General features: G+C 55.5%; 1 protein-coding gene across 2 annotated transcripts in view; it reads left to right on the top strand.

Annotated features, from left to right (window-relative positions):
* CCDC85C (coiled-coil domain containing 85C) overlaps window positions 1-25,092 on the top strand; it is a 37,562-nt gene that overhangs the window by 6,627 nt on the left and 5,843 nt on the right. The window lies entirely within an intron of this gene.

The following is a 25,092-nucleotide window of genomic DNA, read 5'->3' as shown; positions in this document are numbered from 1 at the left end:
AGGCTCCTGTCTGCAGGACTTGCAGAATGCGAGCTTGGCTGTTAGTGCCAGGGGGACAGAAGAAAGATTCTAGGCTATCAACGAAGATTCATCAAGACCTAGGCCAAATTAGAGCTCAGATCTCCGCCCCCCCCCCCCGCCCCTAACTCCTAGTCAAACCTCCTTTCTGCCACACAATTCTGTCCCTTCTGGGTGACCATTGAGATGCCAACAGCAATCCCTGTGCTTGGGGTTATTTTCCTCACTGGCAGATTTTTATTTTTTCATTATTTAAAAAATTTTTTATATTTATTTAATCATTTTCCCTTTGGTTGCCCTTGTTGTTTTATTGTTGTTGTAGTTACTATTGTTGTTGTTATTGATGTCGTCATTGTTGGATAGGACAGAGAGAAATGGAGAGAGGAGGGGAAGGCAGAGAGGGGGAGGGAAAGACAGACACCTGCAGACCTGCTTCACCGCTTGTGAAGCGACTCGTCTGCAGGTGGGGAGCCCGGGGGCTCGAACCGGGATCCTTGTGTGGGTCCTTGCGCTTCGTACTACGTGCACTTAACCGGCTGCGCTACCGCCCGACTCCCAGCTGGGAGATCTTTGTGAAGACGTTTCTGAAGGAGGAGTGCAGGAAAGGATATTGCTCGAAGACATGTCATTATGTCGTAGGGGGATTGGAACGTCAACCCTGTTTGACGGCAGACCCTTGACCTTCAGAATAGACGGTAAGAGGCAAAGATGGACCAATCAGGCTTTTGGAAGTCTTTAAAAACTGCACTGCTGAACAGTTATTTATTTTTTTCCTCCTGAATATTGATGGTCTAAACGCAGCTATAATCACAGCAGCATTTATCGGCGCAAGAACTCAACCCTTTGGCTGGTCCGGCCGGTGCCCTCTTACTGCTACACCCCCCTGCTCCCCTTGGCCCCTGAGCCCCCTGTTTTTCTCTGTTTGAAGCCTTGGTGTTCTCCACCGAGTCCTCAGATGAACAGTTTCCATTTCACTCGGCCACCAGGGTTTCTTTTGTCCGTAACGTAACGCCTCGCTGAGGAACTTTCCACTTAAGTTGGTTGTCGCGATGAACATTCACATGATGGTGATGGTAATCTTCCGGCCTGGTAAAATGATAATTTGGAGTATTCTGAAACGAAGCAAAATCCCTCTGACAATTTCCTTCAAAATTACTTTCACAGACAACAGGACACAAAGGAGACTTGGAAATTCTAAGTTAAATGTTGCACTGAGAGTCAACGTGGAGGACTGTTATTTCCCCAGTAAGAGTCCAGATACAACGAAGTGAAAGTGGAAATATCTCCTAAAAAAACTTGAGTGTGTTGAGCAATGTGTAAAACCACAGACAGACAGACAGACAGACAAAAAACCCACGGGGGGGTCAGTGTGTGATGATTGATAGAATTATCTACAGGACTGTCTTGAGAGGGACTTTGACCCAGAGTGTCAAACTTTGGGATGGGGGGTCGGGCAGTAGGACAGTGTGTTAAGTAGGAAGCCCAAGGACCGGCGTAAGGATCCCAGTTCAAGCCCCCGGCTCCCCATTTGCAGGGGAGTCGCTTCACAGGCGGTGAAGCAGGTCTGCAGGTGTCTGTCTTTCTCTCCCCCTCTCTGTCTTCCCCTCCTCTCCAATTTCTCTCTGTTCTATCTGGCAATAACAACAAGGGCAACAAAATGGGAAAAAATGGCCTCCAGGAGCAGTGGATTTGTAGTACAGGCACCGAGCCCCTGCGATAACCCTGGAGAAAAATAAAAAACAAAAAATTTGGGGATGGGGCCTGGGAAGGAAGCATCATCTTCACAGCTTTTGCTCATCTGTCAGTGGTCATTACAGCAAGAGGACAACCACTCACCATCAGAACTGGGGCAGTAGGTCAGTGGTAGACCATTGGGTTGCTAAGCCTGAGGCTCCAGGATCGAATCCTATCCTCCCCAGTAAGCTCTATTCCTAAGTAAAATGTGTCAGTCTACCTGTCTGTTAATAGAACATGTCCTTGAAAGGTATAAAAAAGTGAGGTTCCTTTTTTTTTTTTCCTAAAAAGCTGCCCAAAGTAACCAGGTCCACTGGAAAACCCCCATATTTGGTGTTGAAACTTTCAATCACCTCCTGAAAGTCTATTGAGTTGAGACTAAATATGTAGGACTCTTTTCCTCCAGAAAATTCTAGATGCAGTTAAATTGGGGCTATCTTGCAAAAGTCCTTTTTTTTTTTTTTTTTTTTTTGCCTCCAGAATTATCACTGGGGCTTGGTGCCAGCACTATGAATCCACTGCTCCTGGTGGTCATTTTTTTGAATTATTGGATAGGACAGAGAGAAATTGACAGAGAGACACACCCCTGGACCTCCTTCATCACTTGTGAAGCAGTCTCTCTGCAGGTGGAGGCCCGGGGGCGCAAACTGGGATCCTTGAAGGGGTTGTTGTGCTTCATACTATATGCGCTTAACCTGGTGCTCCACCACCCAGCCCAAAAGTTCTTGACTGTGTTGTGCAGGTTACAGTGACAGCTTGGGCAGGATTCAGCGTGCGTGTGGAGCCTTCGTGTGAAATGGTGTGTTGTGTGATAGAAGTACTAGCCCACGGTGACAACACCACCAACCTTCCCTGCCCAGTCTGCTTCTTCCTTCAGAGTCGCTTCCTATTCCAGGGGAACCCCTTCTCCACACTCATCCTGGGCTGTGACCGGCCTGAGGTTGGTCCTGAACTTGGGGCAGGTCTCGGGATGGACTGGCCAGGACACAGGGGTTGTGTGTCTGCAGGAGAAGCCCCTGCTCCCTTCTGGCTCATGGGAAAAGGTTGAACCTGGGACTTTGGAGCCTCAGGCCCTAGAGTGGCTTTGCATAACCATTATGCTATCTACCCACCTCTGATTTCTGCGTTTATTTATTTGGGAGGGGGAAGCCAGAGCAGCAGTCTGACCTCTGCGATTGAACTCGGAACCTTTTGCTTGAGAGATCAGTGCTCTCTCCACTGTGGGGCCTCCTGGCAGCCACTCGGGTCTTAGTTTGAAGCTGATAACGTGAAGTGGACGTGCTCTGTGTTACACGTGACACCAGAAAGCCAAATGCCAGTCCTCAGAACACAGAGATGTATGTAGTTTTCCAAGACTCTTCTGAAGATTTGCTTTACTTGATTCATGTGAGCTTGAGAGATAATTGAGAGAGAGATGGCGGGGGAGCAGACCACCATTCTAGTTCATGTACTGCCAGGTTCAGCCAGGAGTCTTGGGCGGGCAGCTTCTGTATCCACCTGTGTGCTGTTTCCTGCCACCGCAAAGTGTCCTTCTTCTCCCTCACCTTCCTCTTCCTCTCCTTTCTCTTCCCTTCCTCCTCCTCCTCCTTTTCCTTTCCTCCTTCTTATCCTCCTCCTCCTTTATTAAAAGATCCATTGTTATGGGGGTTGGGCAGTAATGGGTTAAGTGCACGTGGCTCAAAGATCCCGGTTCCAGCCTCCGGCTCCCCACCTGCAGGGGAGTCGCTTCACAGGCGGTGAAGCAGGTCTGCAGGTGTCTGTCTTTCTCTCCCCCTCTCTGTCTTCCCCTCCTCTCTCCATTTCTCTCTGTCCTATCCAACAACAGTGACATCAATAACAACAACAATAATAACCACAGCAACGGTAAAACAACAAGGGCAACAACAACAACAACAAAAAGATTCGTTGTTATGATTAGTGGCCAGAGTACTCCCAGGCAGGCCAGTCTCCAGCTTTGCCCCTTATATGTCTCCCTGCTGTCTAAAACCCAAAGGCGCTCAGGTCGAGGGCCCACCCACCTTCCTGTGTGGGCCCCAGTGGGTACCAGACACCTTCCAGACACTGCCTGAGTTCAGCCTCCCCCCACCCTGAGGTGCAGACTGGCATGGCCCCCCTTTCCCAGGGGCAGTCCCCAGAGGAGTCCTTGCTGCCTTTGTCTGAGTGGGTTTCGGGGTCCCTGGAGGCTCAGAACTGCAGGCCCCAGCACAGCTGGCCCCAGGAACCTGGCCTGTGGGGTGGGGCTGCATGTCATGCCACATCGGCATGGGGTGGGGGGAATGCCACCCCCTCACGGGGTCCCCTCTGTTATCTTCGCTGCCTGCTCCCCTGGAGTGAGACTTTGGGGGCTGCCAAGCTGGGCTTGAACCCCAGCGCCCATTTTCTGCACAGCCTAAGCTGCCGGCCTCTGTCCCCTGTCCCCCCACCCCACCTCTTTGAACTGCTGGGGGCCAGGGGGCTCCCGCCCCCTGGAGGCCGGGGAAAGTGGTGACCCATTTCCAAAAATAGCTGAGCGTCAGGGGGAAGCGACTCTTTGTCTCAGCGGCTGTCAGCGCTCAGGCTGTAAGGCAAGACGCAGGCTGAGCTGGGAACCCAGGTCCCGGCCACCCCGCCCCCAGCCCCCCTCAAGGGCCTGATTGTGCAGCCCTGAATCGCCAGCCTGTCCCCGCACGGGCTCCTGTCCTAATGAGCTGCCCTGGGAGTGGCCCTTTGTGACAGTTCCGGCCAGCCGCAGCGCCAGCATCCCTCGGCCCTGGGACAATGGCATCAGCTCTGCTGCTGTCCCCTCTGGAATGTGCTGGCGGCCACCTGGGTGCTGGGCAGGAAAGGACAGAGCCGGCTTCTCCTTCTGTGCACCCGCCCGCACCTCCTTCCACTTCCCCCCGCTGCTTTGGGGCTCTCCTCCTGGCTCCTGTCCCTGCCACCAGAGCTCGTGTTTCCTGGGAAGCTGTGAACAAAGCCCTCTGCCCAGGCTCCCTCCTTGCCCCTCCTGGACTCCCATCTCTGCCTGGAATGTGTGTGTGTGTGTGGGGGGTGGGTGGGTTATCTCTTTCTCCATCTCTCTCTCCCCCCTCATCCTCTGGAGCAGGGGCTGGGCTGTCACCTCTGCCTTCCTCTCCCTTACGTCTCCACGCCAGTATCCTGCCCGTGCCCTGTGGTTCTGGGTCCCCTGCCCCCTCCTGGTGCCACCATGCTGCGTGTGCCTGGGTGCCATCATTTAGAAAGGGTTCCCTGCCCTCAAGTGCCTGCCTGTCCTGAGTCCATTTCATTAGGACTGAGTGTCACTTCCTGCAGCCCGGCTCCCTGTGAGGAAGGCGAGGCCTGAGGGCACAGGCTGCCACCACCCAACCCCCCCCCACCTGCCAGCTGACCACAGAAGGGAGACCTGTCACCTGAGGGACAGGGCGGGCTCGCTCTCTCTCACCTGGAGTTCTGGTGTTCCTCTCCCCTCAGTCCTAGGTTATCCCTGGGGGGGGGGGCTATAAAGGGTGGGAGGGACAGGTAGAGGGGCAGGCCCAGTCAGCAGTTGTAGCCCCTCACACCCCACCCCTCTGCTCTGCCCCGGGGCTGCCGTGGGACTGCTGCAGCCTGCCGGGGTGGGAGCTGGGGGCAGGGCCTCCCTCCCAAGGTGGCAGGTCCCATCAGAGGTTGCCTCAAGTCACACCTGAGCCCCTGGTGTGTGTGTGTGTGTGTGTTTTGGGGGGCGTCAAGGTGACGTTGCTGAAATGGGGGTGGGGACAGAGAGACAGACAGACTGCCTGCCCAGCCCCTCTGCAACCTCCCTGCAAGGCTGTGTCTCAAGCAGCCACCACTGTCCGTTCCTGAAGCTCTGTGCAGTGGTATGCTGATGGGGGAGGGAAGTGGGGGACGCCGAGGTCACGGCCAGCTCCCCACTCCCCTTCTGTCCCGTCAGGGCTCAGGGCTATGGAGACGGAGCCTCTTCCTGAAGGTTCTGGGTCCCAGCCCCGATGCCCCTGGCCCCGCTGGGGGGTGGAGGAATACCAGAACCCCCTTCCCCCATCAAGAGTCTCCTGGTGGAGTGGGGTCCTGGTCTGGGAAATGTGATCCCCGTCAGAGGGGCTGGGTGAGCAGAGCCGGTGAAAAGACCCCTTGTTCCGGACTCAACCCAGACTCAGAGGCGGCCCCTGGGGCAGACTCGCCCACCCTTGTCCCCTGAGGTCTCTGCCCTGGGATGCTCAGCCATGTGTCTCTACTCTGCGCCACCTCTTCCCTCAGCAAGGAGGGCTTCTTCCTCAGCTGGGGTCCGAGGCAGGTGTCAGCCCTGTGTTCCTCCTCCTCCCTATTAGGTTCAAGCCTTGACACCATGTGGGAGCACTGTGGACAGCACCGGAGGAGATTCATGGATGCTGGAGCAGTGCTGAGTGTCTCTTCTCTGTCTCTCAAAAGAAATAAGGAAGGGGGGAGGGGGAAAATTGGACCACCACCCTGTGGTGCTCTGTTGTGTGTATAAGAGGCCCTGGTTTCAGTCTCTGGAGCTGCGCTGAAAAACAGAGTGGGGGGCAGGCCATAGCACACCTGGCTAGTGCTCACATCACAGTGCACAAGGACCCAGGTTCAAGCCCCTGGTCCCCACCTGGAGGGGAAAAGCTTCACGAGTTGTGAAGCAGGGCTGCAGGTGTCTCTGTCTCTCTCCCTCTCTATCTCCTACCCTCTCAATTTCTTTCTGTCTGTATCCAATAATAAATAAATAAATAAGTAAACAAACAACAGAGAGGGAGGGAGGGCTGGGCTGTGGCACAGTGGGGTAAGTGCACACATTACCTTTCCAAAAGACCTGGGTTCCAGCCTCCCTGCCATCCATCTACATGGGGAAGCTTCACAAGTGGTGAGGCAGGACTGCAGGTGTCTCTCTCTCTCTCTTTTAAATTTTATTATTATTTATTTGAGTTTTTTGCCTCCAGGGTTATCACTGGGGCTCGGTGCCTGAACTATGAATCCACTGCTCCTAGAGGCCATTTTTGTTGACCTTGTTGTTATTGTTGTTTTGTTGACCTTGTTGTTATTGTTATTATTGTTATTGTTGTTGTTGGATAGGACAGAGAGAAATCGAGAGAGGAGGGGAAGACAGAGGGGAGAGAGAAAGACACACCTGCAGACCAGCCCCCTGCAGGTGCCTCTCTTATCTCTCCCGCTCTCTGTATCTCCCTCCCCTCTCAACTTCTCTCTGTCCTGGAGTCTGGCGGTAGTGCAGTGGGTTAAGCGTATGTGGTGCAAGGACCAGTGTAAGGATCCCGGTTGGAGCCCCCGGCTCCCCACCTGCAGGGGAGTCGCTTCACAGGCGGCGAAGCAGGTCTGCAGGTGTCTGTCTTTCTCTCCCCCTCTCTGTCTTCCCCTCCTCTCTCCATTTCTCTCTGTCCTATCCAATAACGACGACATCAACAGCAATAATAACTACAACAACAATAAAAAGGGCAACAAAAAGGAAGTAAATAAATAAATTATTAAAAAAAAAAAAGCAAAAATTTCTCTCTGTCCTCTTAGATAGAGTAGAAAAGTAAAAACAAACAGAAGAGCAAGGCAGGTGGGAGAATGGCCGCCAGGAGCAGTGGCTTCTCGTGCCAGCACCCAGCAATAACTGGCAGCAATAAAAAAAATGGAAAGAAGGGGGCCTAGCACAGTGGGTTAAGCACATGTGATGCAAGGCGCAGGGACCCGGGGCTCCGGGTTCGAGCCCCCCGGCTCCCCACCTGCACGATAGTCACTTCACAGACGGTGAAGCAGGTCTGCAGGTGTCTGTCTTTCTCTCCCCCTCTCTGTCTTCCCCTCCTCTCTCCATTTCTCTCTGTCCTATCCAACAATGACAATAACAACAACAATAATAACCACAACAAGGCTACAACAACAAGGGCAACAAAAGGGGGAAAAATGGCCTCCAGGAGCAGTGGATTCATGGTGCAGACACTGAGCCCAGCAATAACCCTGGTGGCAAAAAAAAAAAAAAGAAAAGAAAAGAAAAAGAGAGGGAAATGGTGGTGGGGCTGGCAGCTCCGCAGTGGGCAGACGGCCTGGTCACAAGACAAGAACAGCTTCCCTCAGCCCTCCCAGGGCTGGCCCAGCAGGGGCTAATCTGACCCAGAATCAGGAAGGATCATTTGCCTAGTACCCACACCCCCCGGCCTCCGGACCAGCACCCCAGAGTCACCAGGCTCCGAGGCACCGCTGAACTGAGGGGAGGTCTCCTTTCTCTCCTGGAGTTGACCCCAAGACTCCTCTGCTGCTGCAGCCCTGGCCTTTGGGGAGTTTCTGAAGGGGCCCGGGACCTCCTTCTGTAGGCCAAGAGTCTGTGAGTGTGAGAATGTGTGTGAGGGTGTGAACATGGTGGGGGGCGTGTGTGGCTGAGGGACAGTCTGAGTGTGTGTGTACGTTAGTGTCGGTATTTGTGTGACAGGGTGACGACGTGTGTGTTCACAGAGGTGGCAGTGTTTGTGTATATTGGGCTGTCTGCTTTTCTGTCCAAAAATGCACCGTGACTTTTCTGAAAACCCAGTATATTTGTGTGACAGTGTGTGTGTGTGTGTGTGTGTGCGTGCGTGTGAGAGTGTGAATGAGTGTGGATGACGTGTGTCCTTCAGTGTGATGGTGTGTGAGAATGTGACTGTGCACATGACAGTGCGTGTACGTGATGACGTGTGTCTGTGTGTGTCAACGTGATGGTATGTGTGACAGTATAATGGCGTGCTGGTGACAGTGTGACAGTGTATGTGTGCCCCCGGGGAGCCGTGTCCCTGAGACTCATGCCTGGGCCGGAGTTCTGCCTCTGGCTGTTTCCACAGGGATGGGTGGGTCCCCGAGTGGTGTCCGGCGTCCTCGGTGGTGTGTCACCATTGTCGTTCCATCCAGTGGGTGCAGGGCTGTCCAGGCGCAGCCCCCCTCCCCCAGTGGCCGTGATGTGTTTATTTGTGTCGTGTCTGTGGGAGCCTGGGCCGGACCTAGCAGGGGACTTGAAGGGAGAGAGGTTTGGCCAGAAGCCCCCCAGGTTAGGGGGTCCCGTGGTCCTTAGTGGTGGTGATGGTGGAGGGGGGCCTCTCAGGATTGTGTCCCCTGCCTCTGAGTAGGAAGGGACTCCTAAGGGGTCGGGTGGTAGCGCAGCGGGTTACACTCACGTGGCGCAAAGCGCAGGGACCGGCATGAGGATCCCGGTTTGAGCCCCCGGCTCCCCACCTGCAGGGGAGTCGCTTCACAGGCGGTGAACCAGGTCTGCAGGTGTCTTTCTCTCGCCCTCTCTGTCTTCCCTTCCTCTCTCTGTTTCTCTCTGTCCTGTCCAACAACGACGACATCAACAGCAACAATAATAACCACAACAACAATAAAACAAGGGCAACAAAAAGGGAGAAAAAAAAAAGGCCTCCAGGAGCGGTGGATTCGTGGTGCAGGCACGGAGCCCCAGCAAGAACCCTGGAGGCAAAAAAAAAAAATGTGTCCGACAAGGCGGGTGTCTGTGCTGAAGCCAGAGAAGCATCGAGAACCCACAGCAGTGGGCCAGCCTGACTCCGCGATGGCGTTGTCCCCTTGTCCCCGTGAGGATGAGGGGGGCATGGCCCCTGCCGGGTTGTTGGGGTGGGTTGGGGTGGATGGGCCAGCTAGGGGAGGCGACCCCGCGTTCCTGCCGCCACTCCCATGAAATGTGGACCATCTGGGCGGGTCAGTCCGGGTCAGCGGCCGCCCTCAGCCCCCACCCAGGTGGCAGCTTGTCTCCAAGCCACCCACAGGCCTCTGTTGTGTTTTGCTTCATCTCTGGCCGCCTGGAGCCTGGGGTCAGGGCAGCAGCGGGTGGGTGGGGCGGCGTCCTGCTCAGAGACGGGCCTTTGAGGGGAAGTGGGCCTGTGCTTCCCTGCCTGGCACTGGCCGTTGGGGGGTCCTGGGGAGGGGGTGAGGCGCTCCCTTGCAAAGTCCTGTACTGTGCCATCGTGCTGACACCTAACAGGAGTTCTGTAGAGCGTCGGGCCCTGGGGAGTCTGCTTTCTGTCCGGGTGTCACGGAGAAGGCCAGCTCCTGGGCAGACACGGCTGTAACAGACGGGGCAGCAGGGTCTCTGCAGAAGAGTGACACGCTGCCCCAGGTGGCAGGGAGGCTTGGGACCATGCTGGGGCTGGCAACCCATGAGTGCCCCCCTCCTTGCTGGGCCCCGTGATCCAAGGGTGACAGGAGAGGCAGGCACTGCTTGTCCCCAAGGGGCTGGGACTGAACTCTCCCCACCTCGTCATGCTAGTGAAGTCCTGGCCTGGTCACCTGGGCCTCTAGGTGTTCAGGGGGGTGTGACGGTCCCATCCCAGGGCAGGGCCTGGGATCCACAGAGCCACTTCCTCAGTCCCGTGTCCCCGCCACCCTCCCGAGGCTCTGACCTGTGACCTCTTTAGCCTCCATAATCCTCTGCAGTGCCCACACACGCCCCCCACCTGAGGGTCCTCCTGCCTTGCAGAAGTGGAAGCAGCTGCTTCTTGTCTTTTTTGTTCGGTGTCCGGGACCGAGCCCAGGGCCCCACACATGCTCAGTATCTTGGCCGTGACACCTCCCTGGCATCCTGCGGTATTTATCTTATTTTATTTATTTATTCATTTAATTTATTTTTGCCTCCAGGATTATCACTGGGGTTCGGTGCCTGCATGATGAATCCACTGTTCCCGGAGGCCATTTTCCCCCCATTTTTGTTGCCCTTGTTGTTACTGTTATTATTATTGCTAGTGTTGTTGTGGGATAGGGCAGAGAGAAATTAAGAGGAGGGGAAGACAGAGAAGGGGGAAGATAGACGCCTGCAGACCTGCTCGAACCGGGATCCTTGCTCAGGTCCTTGTGCTTCATACTGTGTGTGCATTATTTACCCTCCTGGCCCTTTATTTTAATTAATTAATTAATTTATTTATTTGCCTCCAGGGTAATTGCTGGGGCCTGGTGCCTGCACCAGGAAGCCACTGCTCCTGGAGGCTATTTTTTCCCTCTTTTGTTGCCTTACTAGTTTTATGATCGTTGTGGTTATTATTATTGTTGTTATTGATATTATTATAGTTGTTATTGTTGTTGATGGATAGGACAGAGAGAAATTGAAAAAGGAGAAGACAGAGAGAGGGGAGAGAAAGATAGACACCTGTAGACCTGCTTCACTGCTAGTGAAGCGACCCCCCTGCAGGTGGGGAGCTTGGGGCTCGAACCAGGATCCTTACGTCGGTCCTTGCGCTTTGCACCATGTGCGCTTAACCCACTGTGCTACCGCCTGACTCCCCCATTTTATTTTATTTTATTTTATTTTGTCACTGCTGGGGTTTCATCACTGTGGCTTGACTTGAGATCTAGAGAGGCAGAGAGACAGAGAGAGGGAGAGACACTGAAGCTTCCCCCCTCTCCCCGTGCGGTGGGTGTGGGGCCTGAACCTGGGCTGTGCTCATGTCAAAGCAGATCTCCTGGGTGAGCCTCCCTGTCAGCCCTCAGTAGTTTTTCTGCTTTGTGCTTCTGAGAGAGAGAGATGTGGAGAGACCCCAAAGCACTGTTCCACCGTCCTTGGGGGCTCCCCTCCCCATGGGGACCCTGGGGACCTGGGCACGGCTTGGCTTGCGCCCTCTCTGCTGAGCTGTTTCCTAGTTCTCCATGTGCGCTCAGCCAGGTGCACTGCTACCTGCCCCCGCCCCTTCTAATCCCCTCCTCTTTGGGGTCCAGCCACGGTGGGGTCAGGCCTAAGTTGGGCGAGCTGGAGGGGGCACACATGCTCAGACTGTAGTCTCAGCCCCCTCTCCCCCGGCTCCTGAGGTGGGGTCCCTCAGCACAGGGCATAATTCCGGGAGCCAGCCGCTGTCAGGGGCAGACGAGCGGGGCGGCTGGTTCTCAGCTGGTGCGTGTTGGCAGATGGTGGCATCTGGGGCAGAGCCGTGCCAGGGGATGGGGGGTGGGGGGGCTGTTCCCCAGGAGCGGGAGGAAGAAGGCCACCCTGGTTGTGGCCTGGTGTCGGGGACAGGGAGGACTCTACCTGCAGCCTGGCGGAGGGCGTGCCTTGTCACCCAAGGCCCAGAGCTAGGTGGAGCATGGCACGGGCAGAGTGCCGAGAGGGGAGGCCCTGCAGGTGACAAGGGCACACAGCCCAGCTTCTGGCCTCCGTGTGTATGTGTGTGTGTGTGTGTGTGTGTGTGTGTGTGTGTGTGTGTGTGTGTGTGTGTGGAGGCGGCCAGCTGGGAGACCCGCCTTCTGGCCTTTGGACTTGCCGTGCTACTTGGAATAAACAGCTCATTTTCAGAGGTGTGGCTGTGCCCCGGGACGTGAGGAGTGGAGGGGTTCCCAGCCAGCTGGAGTGTGGAGCTCCCCTCCCCTGTCCTAGCCTGGGTGTACCCACCGGCTGCTGAGGGAGGCTGCACTTGCTTGGGGGGGGGGGGTTAGGATACCCACACTGCACAATTCTCTGCTCCCTGGGGCTGGAAGCTGGAGCCCCCGTTCACCCACCTCAGAGCAGGGCGGGTTTGCTCTACTCTGTCTCGGGACCCTGAAATTGCAGAGGCCTCGAACCCGGCCCCAGCCAGGCTGTCACACAGGGCTGGGCCTGTATCTCTGTCATGGTCCTCAGAGCGGGTGAGGGGACTGATGAGGGGGCTGGCAGCTGGCAGCGCTGCTTTGCAGAAGGGCGTTGGTGCTGGGGTTCTGCAGATGGCTCTGGACAGGGGTGGCTCTGGTACCCACCACCCTTCCCCTGTTGCCCTGTTGTGTTGCGAGTTGGAGCTGAGAAGCTGGGGGACCTTGTGAGCCTGGTCCCCCCCATATAAAAATATTTTATTTGGGAGTCGGGCAGTAGCGCAGCGGGTTAAGCGCACATGGTACAAAGCACAAGGACCAGAGTAAGGATCCTGGTTCAAGCCCCCGGCTCCCCACCTGCAGGGGAGTCGCTTCACAGGCGGTGAAGCAGGTCTGCAGGTGTCTGTCTTTCTCTCCCCCTCTCTGTCTTCCCCATCTCTCTATTTCTTTCTGTCCTATCCAACAACAAAGGCATCAATAACAACAGCAATAATAATTACAACAATAAAAAAAAACAAGGGCAAGAAAAAGGGAAAATGAATAAATAAATGTTAAAAACTCTTTAAAAATATTTAGTTAATTTATTTATTGCATAGAGACAGAGGAAGCTCCAGAAGAGAGAGGGAGAGAGAGAACCCCGCAGCACAGCTTCCCCCGCTCATGAAGCTTCCACCCTGCAGGTGGGGAGCAGGTCCTTGAACCTAGGTCCTTGCACATAGTAAAATGTTTTATCCAGTGTGCCACTGCCCCCCCCCCCGTCCCTCTGTCTTCACCCCTCCTTTCTGAGCCTCAGTTTACTGAGGGGGCTGGCTGGGCAGGGAAACCCCCTTTTCCTGTTCTGGACTACCCAGACTTGCCAGCTTAGCCATCGCCTTACCCAAATGCCCGCCTCCTCTCCCTCTCTCTCTCTCTCTCTCTCTCTCTCTCTCTCTCTCTGGGGTCAATTCCTACTTCTTTCACAGCTGTAGATCTGCCTTTCAGCGGGAGCCTGGGCTGAGAGGGGAGCATGCAGATAAGGCAGGTTCTCCCTCTCCCTCTCCCTCTCCCTCTCCCTCTCCCTCTCCCTCTCCCTCTCCCTCTCCCTCTCCCTCTCTGCCTCAGCCCTGCAAGGCCTCCCACACTTAGCCCCCCCCCCCCCCCAGTTTCCACTGCCTGGAGTCTGAGGAAACCACCCTACCCCCCACAGAACCCAGATTACAGAGCCGGGAAAGCCCAACCCTGCTCTGTGTCTCTGGGCCTGGAGCCTGTCAGAGCCTCCACCGGGGGCTGAAAATGTGGGTCACCCCCTAGGAGAGGAAGGGGGCTGGTGGACCCCATTCCTTCCTCCTCTGGAGGGGCCATGCCTGGGAGCTTGGGGCCAGCACAGCCCGCTGAGGGTTGGGGCTGCCCTTTCTTTCTGTAGCCTCCTACCCCGGGACCCCCGGAGACCCCCTGTTCCATCCCCCTGCCCAGCCGGACAGTGAGGACCCACGGGAGTGTGACACCCTTCCCCCGCTCACACGCCTAAAGGCACCAGCCTGGCCTCTGGTGCGACTTCAGCTCCTCCTTGGCTGGGGGCCAAACTGCTGATACTCTGCCCGCCCCTGCCGCAGCGTGGTGGCCTGGTGGCCTGGTGGCCTGCCTTAGCCCTGGGGACCCGGCTCTGTGCTCCCCGGGGCTGCGGGTCACTCTGGGGCTGCAGCCTGGCTGGCCGGGGTCCAGAACCCACCTTCCAAACACAGAAGTGGACTCCAGGTCCCTTGTGGCTTCCCCAGCTGACATGGGACAGGGGCACCCTATTTGTGTGGCTTTGGTCCGCTTGTCCTCAGTCTGCAATTTGGGGGAGCAGGGAGAGGTCACAGCCATGTGCCCTGGAGGCCCCGGCCCCGGCCCTGGCCCAGCCCGCAGCTGCCTGCATCTCTCCCACTGCTGTCCTCGACTCCCGTTCCCACTGGCCCCCCTGCCCACCACCACCATTCCAACCCCCTCGGCCCCCATGTGGAGCCTCAGCTGCCATGACCCAGACCCTGGTGCAGAGGGGGGGTCCCCAGTGTGCTGGCAGGGAGCCAAGGCCTGGGCATCCGCCAAGGCCTGGTGTGTGCTGGGGGGTGGGGGTGGGCAGCGTCTTCCTGGGCCCCTCCCACCCCATCTGCTGTCTGCTCAGGTTGGGTGCCAGCGGTGACTCCTAGTTAATGGTGCTGTGACACAAAGGGTGATTAGGGGCAGAGGCTGGCGGGGTGGGTGGTACCCCTCCCACGCTCCCTCCCACTCCCAGGGCTCCTTCTTGGACTCTGGGTACTCTCTGGCAGAAGGGTGTGTGTGTGTGTGTGTGTGTGTGTGTGTGTGTGTTGAAATGAGAATCAGCACAGGGTGGGAGAGAGCTCAGCAAATAGAGTGCAAATCTTACCCTGTACACAGCCTTGAGGCTGAGCCCAGGCACCACATGGGAGCACCACGCACAGCATGGGGAAGCTCCAGGGATGGTGGAGCCATGTCCCAGGGCCTCGTCTCCCTCTCTGTCTTCCTATCTCTGAAATAAAGAGAAAGAAAGGGAGTCGGGCTGTAGTGCAGCGGGTTAAGCGCAGGTGGCGCAAAGCACAAGGACCGGCATAAGGATCCCGGTTCGAACCCCGGCTCCCCACCTGCAGGGGAGTCGCTTCACAGGCGGTGAAGCAGGTCTGCAGGTGTCTGTCTTTCTCTCCCCCTCTCTGTCTTCCCCTCCTCTCTCCATTTCTCTCTGTCCTATCCAACAACGATGACATCAATAACAACAACAATAACAATGAAAAACAACAAGGGCAACCAAAGGGAAAATAAATAAATGTAAAAAAAAAATTAAAAAAAACCTTCAAAAAATAGAAGGAAAAAGAAACGACTGGCACTAGAACGCTGACACTGCATTTGGAAAAATAAAAGAAAGGAAGGAAGGAAGGAAGGAAGGAAGGAAGGAAGGAAGGAAGGAAGGAAGGAAAGACTGCTGGCTCTTTAGGCCTCTTCCTGGGGTTCCTGGGCCCCCCCTCCTGTGGTACCTGGCACGGCCCTTCCCACCCACATTTCTGCGGGAGGCCTGGGGAATGCAGGGCAGCCCTCGCCTCAGATCCAGACCAGTCAGCAGCTTCTCTGGCCGCTGGCAACCCCGCGGCTGGTGTGGCTGCTTCCAGGCCCTCACCCCCGTGCTGTGCTTTGCAGGGGTGCAGCCTGGGTGGGGGGTGGGTGCTGACCTGAGCTGATTCCTGCCAGAATTCCACGTGGTGTGATGAGGGGGTGCGGCCAGGAGCAGCTGAGCCTCTGGTTTTAGTCTTTCTTCCTTTCTTTATTATTATTATTTTTTTGCAAAGCCCTTCTGCTGAACTGCCTCCCTGGCCCAGTTTATGTCATTATCTTTTATTTTAAAACGTAAAAAATGATTTTGTTGATTAATTTTTTTATTGACTAGAGGCAGAAAGTAACTGAGGGGGAATGGGACGATAGGGAGAAAGAGAGACACCTGCAGCCTTATCCACCACTCATGAAGCTTTCCCCCTGCAGGTGGGGACTGCAACTTGAGCCTGGGTCCTGGTGCATGGGGATCTGTGTGATTAATGAAGTGTGCTACCACCCAGCCCCTCGTTATTCATTTGTACCAGAACCCTGCTCAGCTCTGTTTTTTTTTATTATTATTAATTAATTAATTTTGCCTCCAGAGTTCTCACTGGGGCTCGGTGCCTGCACTACGAATCCACTGCTCCTGGAGGCCATTTTTTAATTGTTGTTGTTGCTGTCATTATTGTTGGACAGGACAGAGAGAAATGGAGAGAGGAGGGGAAGACAGAGGGGGGAGAGAAAGACAGACACCTGCAGACCTGCTTCACCGCCTGCGAAGCGACGCCCCTGCAGGTGGGGAGCCGGGGGCTCGAACCAGGATTCATGCATTTCGTACTGTCTGTGCTTAACCTGGTGCGCTACTGCCTGCCCCCCTCAGCTCTGGTTTGTGGTGGTGGTGGTGTGTGTTGGGAGGGGTTTGAACCTGGGTTCCTCAGAGCCTCAGGCCTGAAAGCTGTGTGTCTAATCTTTATGCTATCTCCCTAGGTGCCTCTCCCCCAGTTACTTTTCTTTTTCTTTATGAGAGAGAGGATGAGAGTGCCAACCAGTGTCCCACCATCCTGGAGTTCCCCCTGCCCATCAGTGGTGCTCCCATGTGGTGTTGGGTCTTGAACCCAGGACCACACATCCAAAGTAGACCCTTTACCCTCTGAACCGCCTCCCTGGCTCCCTTGCTTTCTCGTTTTTAATGTCTAGGCAGGTGCAGTGACTAAACTGAGCTTAATGTCTAAGGTGGGCGGATGATTCACGGTGGAACTCGGGAAGGTTTGGGGAAGCCAGGTGCACGGCCGCTTTGTCGACTTGTTTATTTCCCCTCCTAGATCAAACTGTTTACTTTCCCCCTGCTCCTGCATGCTTGCGGGGTGGTTATCTCTCTGTGTTTATTGTGAAATCTACTTGCTTGCTTTATCTCTCTCTCTCTCTCTCTTTCATCTTCTTTCTGCCTCCAGGGTTATAATTGGGGTTTGGTACTGGGGCTACTCCTTCCTTTTCCCCTCCCTTTCTGTCTCTCTCTCTCTGCCTCCCTCCATCCCTCCCTCTCTTCTTTTCTCTCTCTCCCCCTCCCTCCCTTCCTTCCTCTCTCCCTCTCTTTCTTTGAGCCCTGCTCACCTCTGGCTGGTAGTGGTGCCGGGGATTGAACCCGGCACCTTGGAGCCTCAGGCAAGAAGGTCTTTAGCAGAACCACTGTACCGTCTCCCCGGCCCAGTGTAGCTTATTCTTTCTTCAGTATCTGCAGATTTAGTTTGTTATTATTATTTTTTAAGAGATTGATTTTCACAAGACAGACGGAATACTGCTTTGCTCTGGCATACGCAGTGCTGGGGCTCAAACCCAGGACATCAGGCTTGCAAGTCCTGTGCTCTAGTGCCGTCTGTCCACCTTCCAGGCTCACAAGGAAGATGTTATACCTGCTTTTTTGTCTTTTCCACCTGCAGCATCTCAGGTCACTGCAGGGCAGGGGCCGGCCCTGGGGCTGGACCCCACTACCTGATGGGTTCTGGGCCGGCTTGGCCTGGAGGGGATGCCTTGTCTTATCCAAATGCCCCGTCCTAGGGAAGACTTCCACCTGCAGGCTCCCCAAAGGCCCCTGCCTGAGCTCCCCACACAGCCCGATGACTCACTCACTCGTCAGGACCTTGCAGGAATCTTAACCGTCAGCTTGGCTCGGGCTGGGCTGAGCTCTGATTGTGGGCACAGGGACACCTGTGTGTGGCTGTTTTTTTTTGTTTGTTTGTTTTAAGATTTTATTTATCTATTCATGAAAAATGATAGGAGAGAGAAAGAACCAGATATCACTCTGGTACATGTGCTGCCGAGGATTGAACTCAGGACCTCATGCTTGAGAGTCCAGTGCCTTATCCACTGAGCCACCACCCGGACCACTTTTTCTTTTTTCTTTATCAGAGCACTGCTCAGCTCTGGCTTATGGTGGTGCAGGGGACTGAACCTGGGACTTTGGAGCCTTAGGCATGAGCGTCTCTTTGCAGAACCATTATGCTACCTACCGTCGCCCCCCCCCCCCCCCCAGCCCCATATGGCTGTGTTTGGGGCCTCTGTGGACTCAAGCAGGTCGTGACCCTGGAGTCTCATTATCACTATCCTTGTCACCTTGCCCAGGCCGCTCGGCTGTGTGCCAGGGAGAGGAGCTGCAGTGGCCAGGTGCCGTGTCCTCGCAGCCTCACGCCCGGGCCCAGGGCCGAGCCCCTGCTCCCACCTGAGCCTGTGACCTCCCTCCCTGGTGGGCATCTCGGGGCTCCGCCAAGAGCAGAGGCTGGGACCGGCCTGTTCCCCTTCTGCCGTCCTTTTGCTGAGACCGGGAGCTGGTTGTGGGCACTTCCTGGTAGCAGCCATCACCTGTCATCTGCGGGAGGCCCCTTGGTGTGTCCTGCCCGCCTGACTTCCCTGTGGCACCGCCCAGACCCGCCTTCCTCTGCAGGCCTGGTGTGTTTGTCCTCTTAGTAATCAAACACTGACCTCACCCGGCACCCACTCCCGACCTTCCGGTCCAGTCTGCTTCCCACCAAGCCTTAAAGTGGCACAGCTGTGTGGGGAGGGACAGGTGCATGCAGGGATGGACCCATGCCTACCTGCGCCCAGCTCTGCCCACCTGAACTCAGTTGTCTGCCTATGCTTAGTTCTGCCACTTGTGCCTAGCTCTGTCTGCACTCACCTCTGCTTACCTGGACCCACCTAAACCAAGCTCTGCCCACCTGGCTCCGCTTGGGCCCAGCTCTGCACACCTGTGCCTAGCTCTGTGCCCATCTCTGCTCACCAGTGCGTACTCAAACCCAGCTCTGCCGGCTTGTGCCCACTTGTGCTCCCCTGTGCCAAGGGCCTGTGGAGGCCCAGTGGCTCCTCTGTGCGCCCCCCCCGATCCCCCCCCCTCCGTAGCACATCAGGTGTGTGTGGCCCAGCCCCCCTGCCCTCCCTGCTCGGGCTCCATTTGCTCTTCAGTAGGAGGGAGAGAGACCAAAGACCTGTCTGGCATACGAGGCTGGGGACTGACCTGAGACCCTCATGGCGCACATGCTGAGAGAGAGAGAGAGAGAGACACTCTCTAGAGACAGAGGCTGGGGGGTGGGAGACAGGGCTGGGAAACCCTCAGCCCCAATCCCGGAACTGTGGAGCTGCTCCAGAATGCTCCCGGCAGGTGCGTGTGTGTGCGTGCGTGTGCGTGTGTGAGGATTCCTCGACGTGATCAGCTCAGAGGTGCTTACACACCAATGTGGGGTCATGCGTGGATGGTGCCAGCTGAGCTGTCAGCAGTGGCGAGGGCAGGAGTGAGCGCCTCTGGGGGACACATACCCCACGCCCCTCCGTGGGCTGAGAGCCCCCAGTCCTCCCACGGGCCCCTCACTGCGTGCTCTGCCCTCACCCTGCAGTCTCATGTCAGACTAGGTGAGCCCCACCCTGTCTCCTCTCCCTCCCTCCCTCCCTTCCTTTCCCCCTCCCTCCCCTCTCTCACCTTACTTATAAAAAACGTTCTTAGGGAGTCCGGCAGTAGCTCGCCGGTGTGAAGCACAAGGATCCCGGTTCGAGCCCCCATCTCCCCACCTGCAGGGGAGTCACTTCACAGGCGGTGAAGCAGGTCTGCAGGTATCTATCTCCCCCATCTGTCTTCCCCTCCTCTCTCCATTTCTCTCTGTCCTATCCAACAACGACGACATCAATAATAATTACAATACAAAACAACAAGGGCAACAAAAGGGAAAATAAATAAATATTAAAAAAACCACTACTGTTGAATGTAAAACATTCCCCAATAAAGAAATAAATTAAAAAAAACCCACGTTCTATTGTCCCTCAATTTTTAGAATGTATTCACTCATTTATTGGAGAAAGACAAAGAGAATTGAGAGGGAGGAGGAAGAGCCAGAGAGACACCCGCAGCTCTGCTTCACCACTCATGAGACTTCCTCCCTGCAGGTGGGGGCCAGGGGCTTGAACCTGGGTCTTCGCGCACTGGGCTGTGTACGCGCTTAACCAGGTGCGCCCCCGCCTGGTCCTTGTAAAATGTGTTTGTAAGAGAGAGAGGAGGGAGGAGCAGAAGCCGTGCTGCCCAGGCGGTCTGCGCGGAGCCTTCCCCTCCTTCTCTGGCTTGCCCAGCCCTGGTGCCCTCTGGCACCCTCACCCACCTGGGGCAGGGTGGCAGGTGTCCCCTGTCCTCGTGCGACCCCAGCCTGAGCTGTCCTTGTGTCCCGGGCGGTTCTGTGGCCTTTCTTCCTCTTGTGCTGCTGCAACCGGACCAGGACCGTCTGTCACACTGATTTCAGGCCACGCTGCTTCCACGTCCCCTTCATGGGTGACATCCCTCAAGTGGCTTTTGGGTTCCACGCTTGTGTCCTCTCTGGGACGTCCCTGCACTGTGCTGACATTTTTAGATGGGGAGGGGGTAGGCAGTGGTGCACCTGGCTAAGTGCATATATTACAGTGCATAAGGACCCAGGTTCGAGCCTCAGGTCCCCACCTGCAGGGAGAAAGCCTCGTGGTGTCTGTCTTTCTCCCTCTCTATCTCTTCCCCTCTCAATGTCTTTCTATATATAATAAAATATAATAATAAACAAACAAATAAAAACAAGAACAAACAAACAAGTAAAAACATAAAAATAATTAAAGAGGGGGGAGTGGAAAAGACCCCAACACTGACCCCAGCTTCCTTCCCTGGGTGAGCTTGAATCTGGGTAGTGCGCATGGCAGATCAACGCACTACCCAGGTGAGCTATTTCCCGACCTGATTTACATATATATATATATATATATATATATATATATATATATATATATTTAAAGCTTTATTTCCTATGGAAGAGAGAGGAGAGAGAGAGGAGAGAGAGAGACCAGAGCTATACGTATGGAACTGCCAGGAATGGGACTTGGGCCCTCTGGGGCCTCGGGCAGCAAGTCCTGTGCTCTGCTAGGCTGGGCTGTCTCCCCCAGCCGGTATCCTGACCTTAAAGGGGGTGGGGATGGGCTCCAGTGAGCTGGCCCTGGGCAGCCTCGTGTAGCAGGTGGGTGTGCCTGACCCCACCCTCCCCCCAGGTGTGACGCTGTGGTCCCCAAGGTGAGCTGGCGTTTGGTGGCTTGGGGCGGAGGGTGTGCCCTTGACTGGCCACGGGGGAGCCTGAGGAGGGGGTGGGAGGTGGCTCAGTGGATAAAGCACTAGCCTCTCAAGCACCAGGTCCTGAGTTCAGTTCTCCAGCAGCACGTGCACCAGTGATGTCTGGTTCTTTCTGTCTCTCGCATCTTTTTTGTTAATACCTAAATCAATAAAATCTCAAACAAACAAACAAATAAGAAAACCCAGAGGGATCTAGGACTTTCCTCCAAGGCTGGTTTTTGTTTGTTTTAATTTTCCTCAGTCCTTATTTATTTATTTTAAAGAAATAAAAAATAATTCACTTTTTAAACTTTATTTTATTTGATAGGACAGAGAGAAATTTAGAGGGAAGAGGGAGATAGGGAGGGAGAAAGACAGACACCTGCAGACCCTCTTCTCCATTTGTGACGCTTCCCCCTTGTAAGTGGGACCAGGGGGCTTGAACCCTTGTCCATAGGCATTGCAATGTGTGTGCTTAACCAGGTGTACCACCACCTGACCATTTCTCCTCTCTCCCTCTCTCCTTCTCTCCCTCCCCCCTCTATCCTCTTGTCTCCTCTTTCTCCCCCCCCCCACAGTGTGGAAGTGCTTGGTCCTTTGCCCAGGGTGGGTTGGAGGGCACCTCCCCGCCTGGCCCTCGGGCGGATGGCCCCTCCCAGCCCAGCTGTCAGATGAGCATTTAGGTCACCGGCCTTTCAGGCCAGACAGGAAGTGCCCTTGTCTGTCCCCCAGCCTGTCTGCGCCTTGTCCAGCTGGGTGGGCACGGGCTAATTGCAGGGACGCTGTGTGGCTGGGTCTCTGAGTGGCGTCTGTCCCTGTCCTGCCCCCTGGGTCCCTGGACCTCCCGCCCTGCTTCTCTGGGCCCTGGGGCAGGGGGGGGCGGGGGAAGGATTTGCTGCACACCCCAAAGCAGGCTGGGGACTGAGAGGGGACTTCCAGCCACTGCCAGCACCCCCTCCCTGGGAGCCCCCCACAAGTCCACCAGCTCTTGCTTCCTGACGGGGGCGATAGTTCAGCTGGTGGAGTGCAGGGTATGCATTGCTAGAGACCCCCACTTTGATTCTCAGCCTGATGTGTAGCTGGCCTGCTCTCTGTCTTAGGAGAAATAAGTGAAACAATTCTCTAACAATATTTTTTAAAAGTTTATATATAAAACTTATGTATTAAAGAGAGAAAGGGAGGGCAGAGGAGAGAGCATAGTGGTTATACAGACTCTCCTGCCTGAGGCTCCGAGGTCCCAGGTTCAATCGGGCACCACCATTAGCCAGAGCACCGTTCTGGCCCACACAGTGCCAGTCAGTCACACTCAGGGCGTCATCCTGAGGGCTCAGCTCAGCACACTGCCTCCCGGGCCAGTCAGACCTGAAGGGGGCCGGCAGGTGGCATACCGGGGAGCACACACGCTTCCAACGCAGAAGGACCCGAGTTCAAGCCCTGCAGGGTCTTTCCTCTGTCTGTCTCTCTCCCCTCTATCTCTGTCTCTCACCCTCCATCTAGAAGAAAGACAATGAAAAACATGGCGGCCACCAGGAGTGAGTCACGTGGTGCTGAGCCCCAGTGACAACCCTGCAGGAAGAAACATCTCGAGTATCTTTCTCCTCGCGCTGGCCGTGACGATGATGATGAGTCAGAATCCACATCCTCATGGGGGAGTCACCGACCTGATGCTTAGTCCCGGATCTGTGTGCTATTCTCAGGTCGTTTCTGTCACCCCAGAAGAAATTGGCTTGCCCGTTGAGGATATCACTGCCCACCTCCGTCTTCCTTTTCTGTTTTAAAATTTTTTAAACTCCTATTTATGTTTTACTATTGGATAGAAACAGAGAGAAATTGAGAGGGGAAGGGGGAGAGAGACCCCTGCAGCCCTGCTTCACCACTCACAAAGCTTTCCCCCTGCAGGTGGGGGCTGGGGGCTTGAACCCGGGTCCTTGTGCGTTGTAATGTGAGTGCTTAACCAGGTGCGCCACAGTCTGGCTCCTCTCCCTTCCTCCCCGGTCCTGTTTTTATGAGCTGTGCTGGATCCAGTGGCCGGGGTCCCTTTGAACCTCTGTTTCTTTGTCGAGGAATGGGTTGGTATAATGGCGTGGACTCTCTCCCATCATGTCCTTGGTGCTGGCTGCTGAGGGCCCCAGGGTGGGGGTCTCTCTGGGGCTGGTGGAGAGGTGGGGTGGCAGGAGCCCAGCTCTGCAGTGTTGGCGCTATGTGGCTTGGGACCAGCTGCTGAGCCTCTCTGGGTCACTGGTCCTGCTTGAATAAACAGAGCTGGTGGTAACAGGATGGCCTAGGGGAAGGGGGTGGCCGTTGGGGGGTCTTCCCAGTGCCCGCTCCTCTCACCACTTCCAGCCGCCTCCCAGCTCACTTGTTCCTGCCCCTGCCCCTGCCCCTGCCCCTGCCGGGGGGCACTTCCTGCTGGCTGCGCATCAGCACCCCTCTTGTGGAGGGGTCAGGAGCATCCCTGGGGACACTGGCCAGCCCATCTCTGGGTCCCTCCCACTGCCCTGCCCAGAGCAGCCAGGCTGGAAAGAAACTTCCCTCCGCAGTGCTGCTTCATTACTGCAAAGCTGGGATTAATTTAATTCCATGGAGACTCAGAGCGGCCGGGGCTGCAGGCGCCCAGAGGGAGAGGCCTATGTGTGTGTGTGTGTGGGGGGGGGGGGGCAGGGAGCTGAATGTGCTCCGGGGTCCAGTGTGGAAGGGGAGGCTTCCTGGGGGCAGCCCCAAATCCTAGGTGGGGGCGCAGGGCCCCCAAAACGTAGCCCCCACCTTCAGAATACAAACTCATCATCTTTTCTCCTCTTTTACATGGAACAAGAGTTTTCGACCCCAGGGAATTATTTGATGAGTTGGGGGTGTTGCTCTGAGTCCTCATTCTTGCTTTCAAAAATAGAACGACATCTTCAGGCTAGAATCCACTGGAATCTAAATGTTTATATGGGGCTTCAGCTGGTGGTTTAAATATTCAGAAGGGCCAGGAGACCGCTCAGGAAGCCCAGCCCACATCTCGCTGTGCCCGGGGTCTGCGTTCGATCCCTGGCACCACACGGGAGCAGTGTGGCGGCGTCAGGAAGAGCCCCACGCATGGTGGAACTATGCTTTGGTGTCTCTCCTCTCTCAGAAAACACAGAAGAAAGAAATGTTTTCAGGGACTGAGGGCATAGCATAGTGGTTATGCAAAAAAAAAAAGGGGGAGCCGGGCGGGAGCGTAGCGGGTTAAGCGCAGGTGGCGCGAAGCGCAAGGACCAGCTTAAGGATCCCAGTTCGAGCCCCCAGCTCCCCACCTGCAGAGGAATCGCGGTGAAGCAGGTCTGCAGGTGTCTTTCTCTCCCCCTCTCTGCCTTCCCCTCCTCTCTCCATTTCTCTCTGTCCTATCCAACAACAATGACATCAATAACAATAATAACTACAACAACAATAAAAAAAAACAAGGGCAACAAAAGGGAAAATAAATATAAAAAAATTTTAAAAAAGAAAAATTGGGCAAAAAGATAGATAGATAGATAGATAGATAGACAGTTACAGAAATCATAGTCAGCCCATATGTGACCTTGGGAGAACCACTGCCGTTTCCAGTGGAGGGAGTGGGGACACAGAGCTCTGGGGGTGGGAACAGTGTGGAGTTGTCCCCGTTCTCTTGTAATTTTGTAAATCGTTATTAATTCATTAATGCAAACAAGCCAACAAGCCCTCCAACCCTGCTGGCCTAGAGCACTCAGCTGGGCTTCAGGGAAAGCCCACAGACTGCCTGATGGTCAGTCAGCGTCTCAGCGAGGGGTCCTTCTGGGGGTCTCGCAGCTGTGCCCATGTGGGTTGTGTGGGGCGAGCCTGGAGGGGCTCCCTCCTTTTCTGATTGTTGCGGACGGTGGCAGGCTGAGAGGCTCAGGGGAGGGGGTTTCTGAGCCCATGAGGAGGCGGGGCGGGGCCACTGCCTGGAGCAGAAAGGTCACAGCTGGGGTGACCTGCGGGGGTGCCTTGACCCTGGTCTTTATCCCCATTCCTGCAAGGGAGGTACTCTCTGTGGTCCTCAGCCCTCCCCATGCTTCTCCCGTCCTGTGGGGTGTCATGCTCAGGGCCTCGGTTTCCCTCTGTGGGGGCCATGTCCCCAGTGGGGGTAGCCACTAGGGTAGGGGGGCTGCCGGTGGGGAGCTGACCATGGCTGACGTGTCCCCTCCTCCACA

The sequence above is a fragment of the Erinaceus europaeus genome, chromosome 22, assembly GCF_950295315.1.
Source record: "Erinaceus europaeus chromosome 22, mEriEur2.1, whole genome shotgun sequence".
In the NCBI taxonomy this organism is placed as follows: Eukaryota; Metazoa; Chordata; class Mammalia; order Eulipotyphla; family Erinaceidae; genus Erinaceus; species Erinaceus europaeus.
This window is presented reverse-complemented; position numbering and strand designations above follow the sequence as displayed.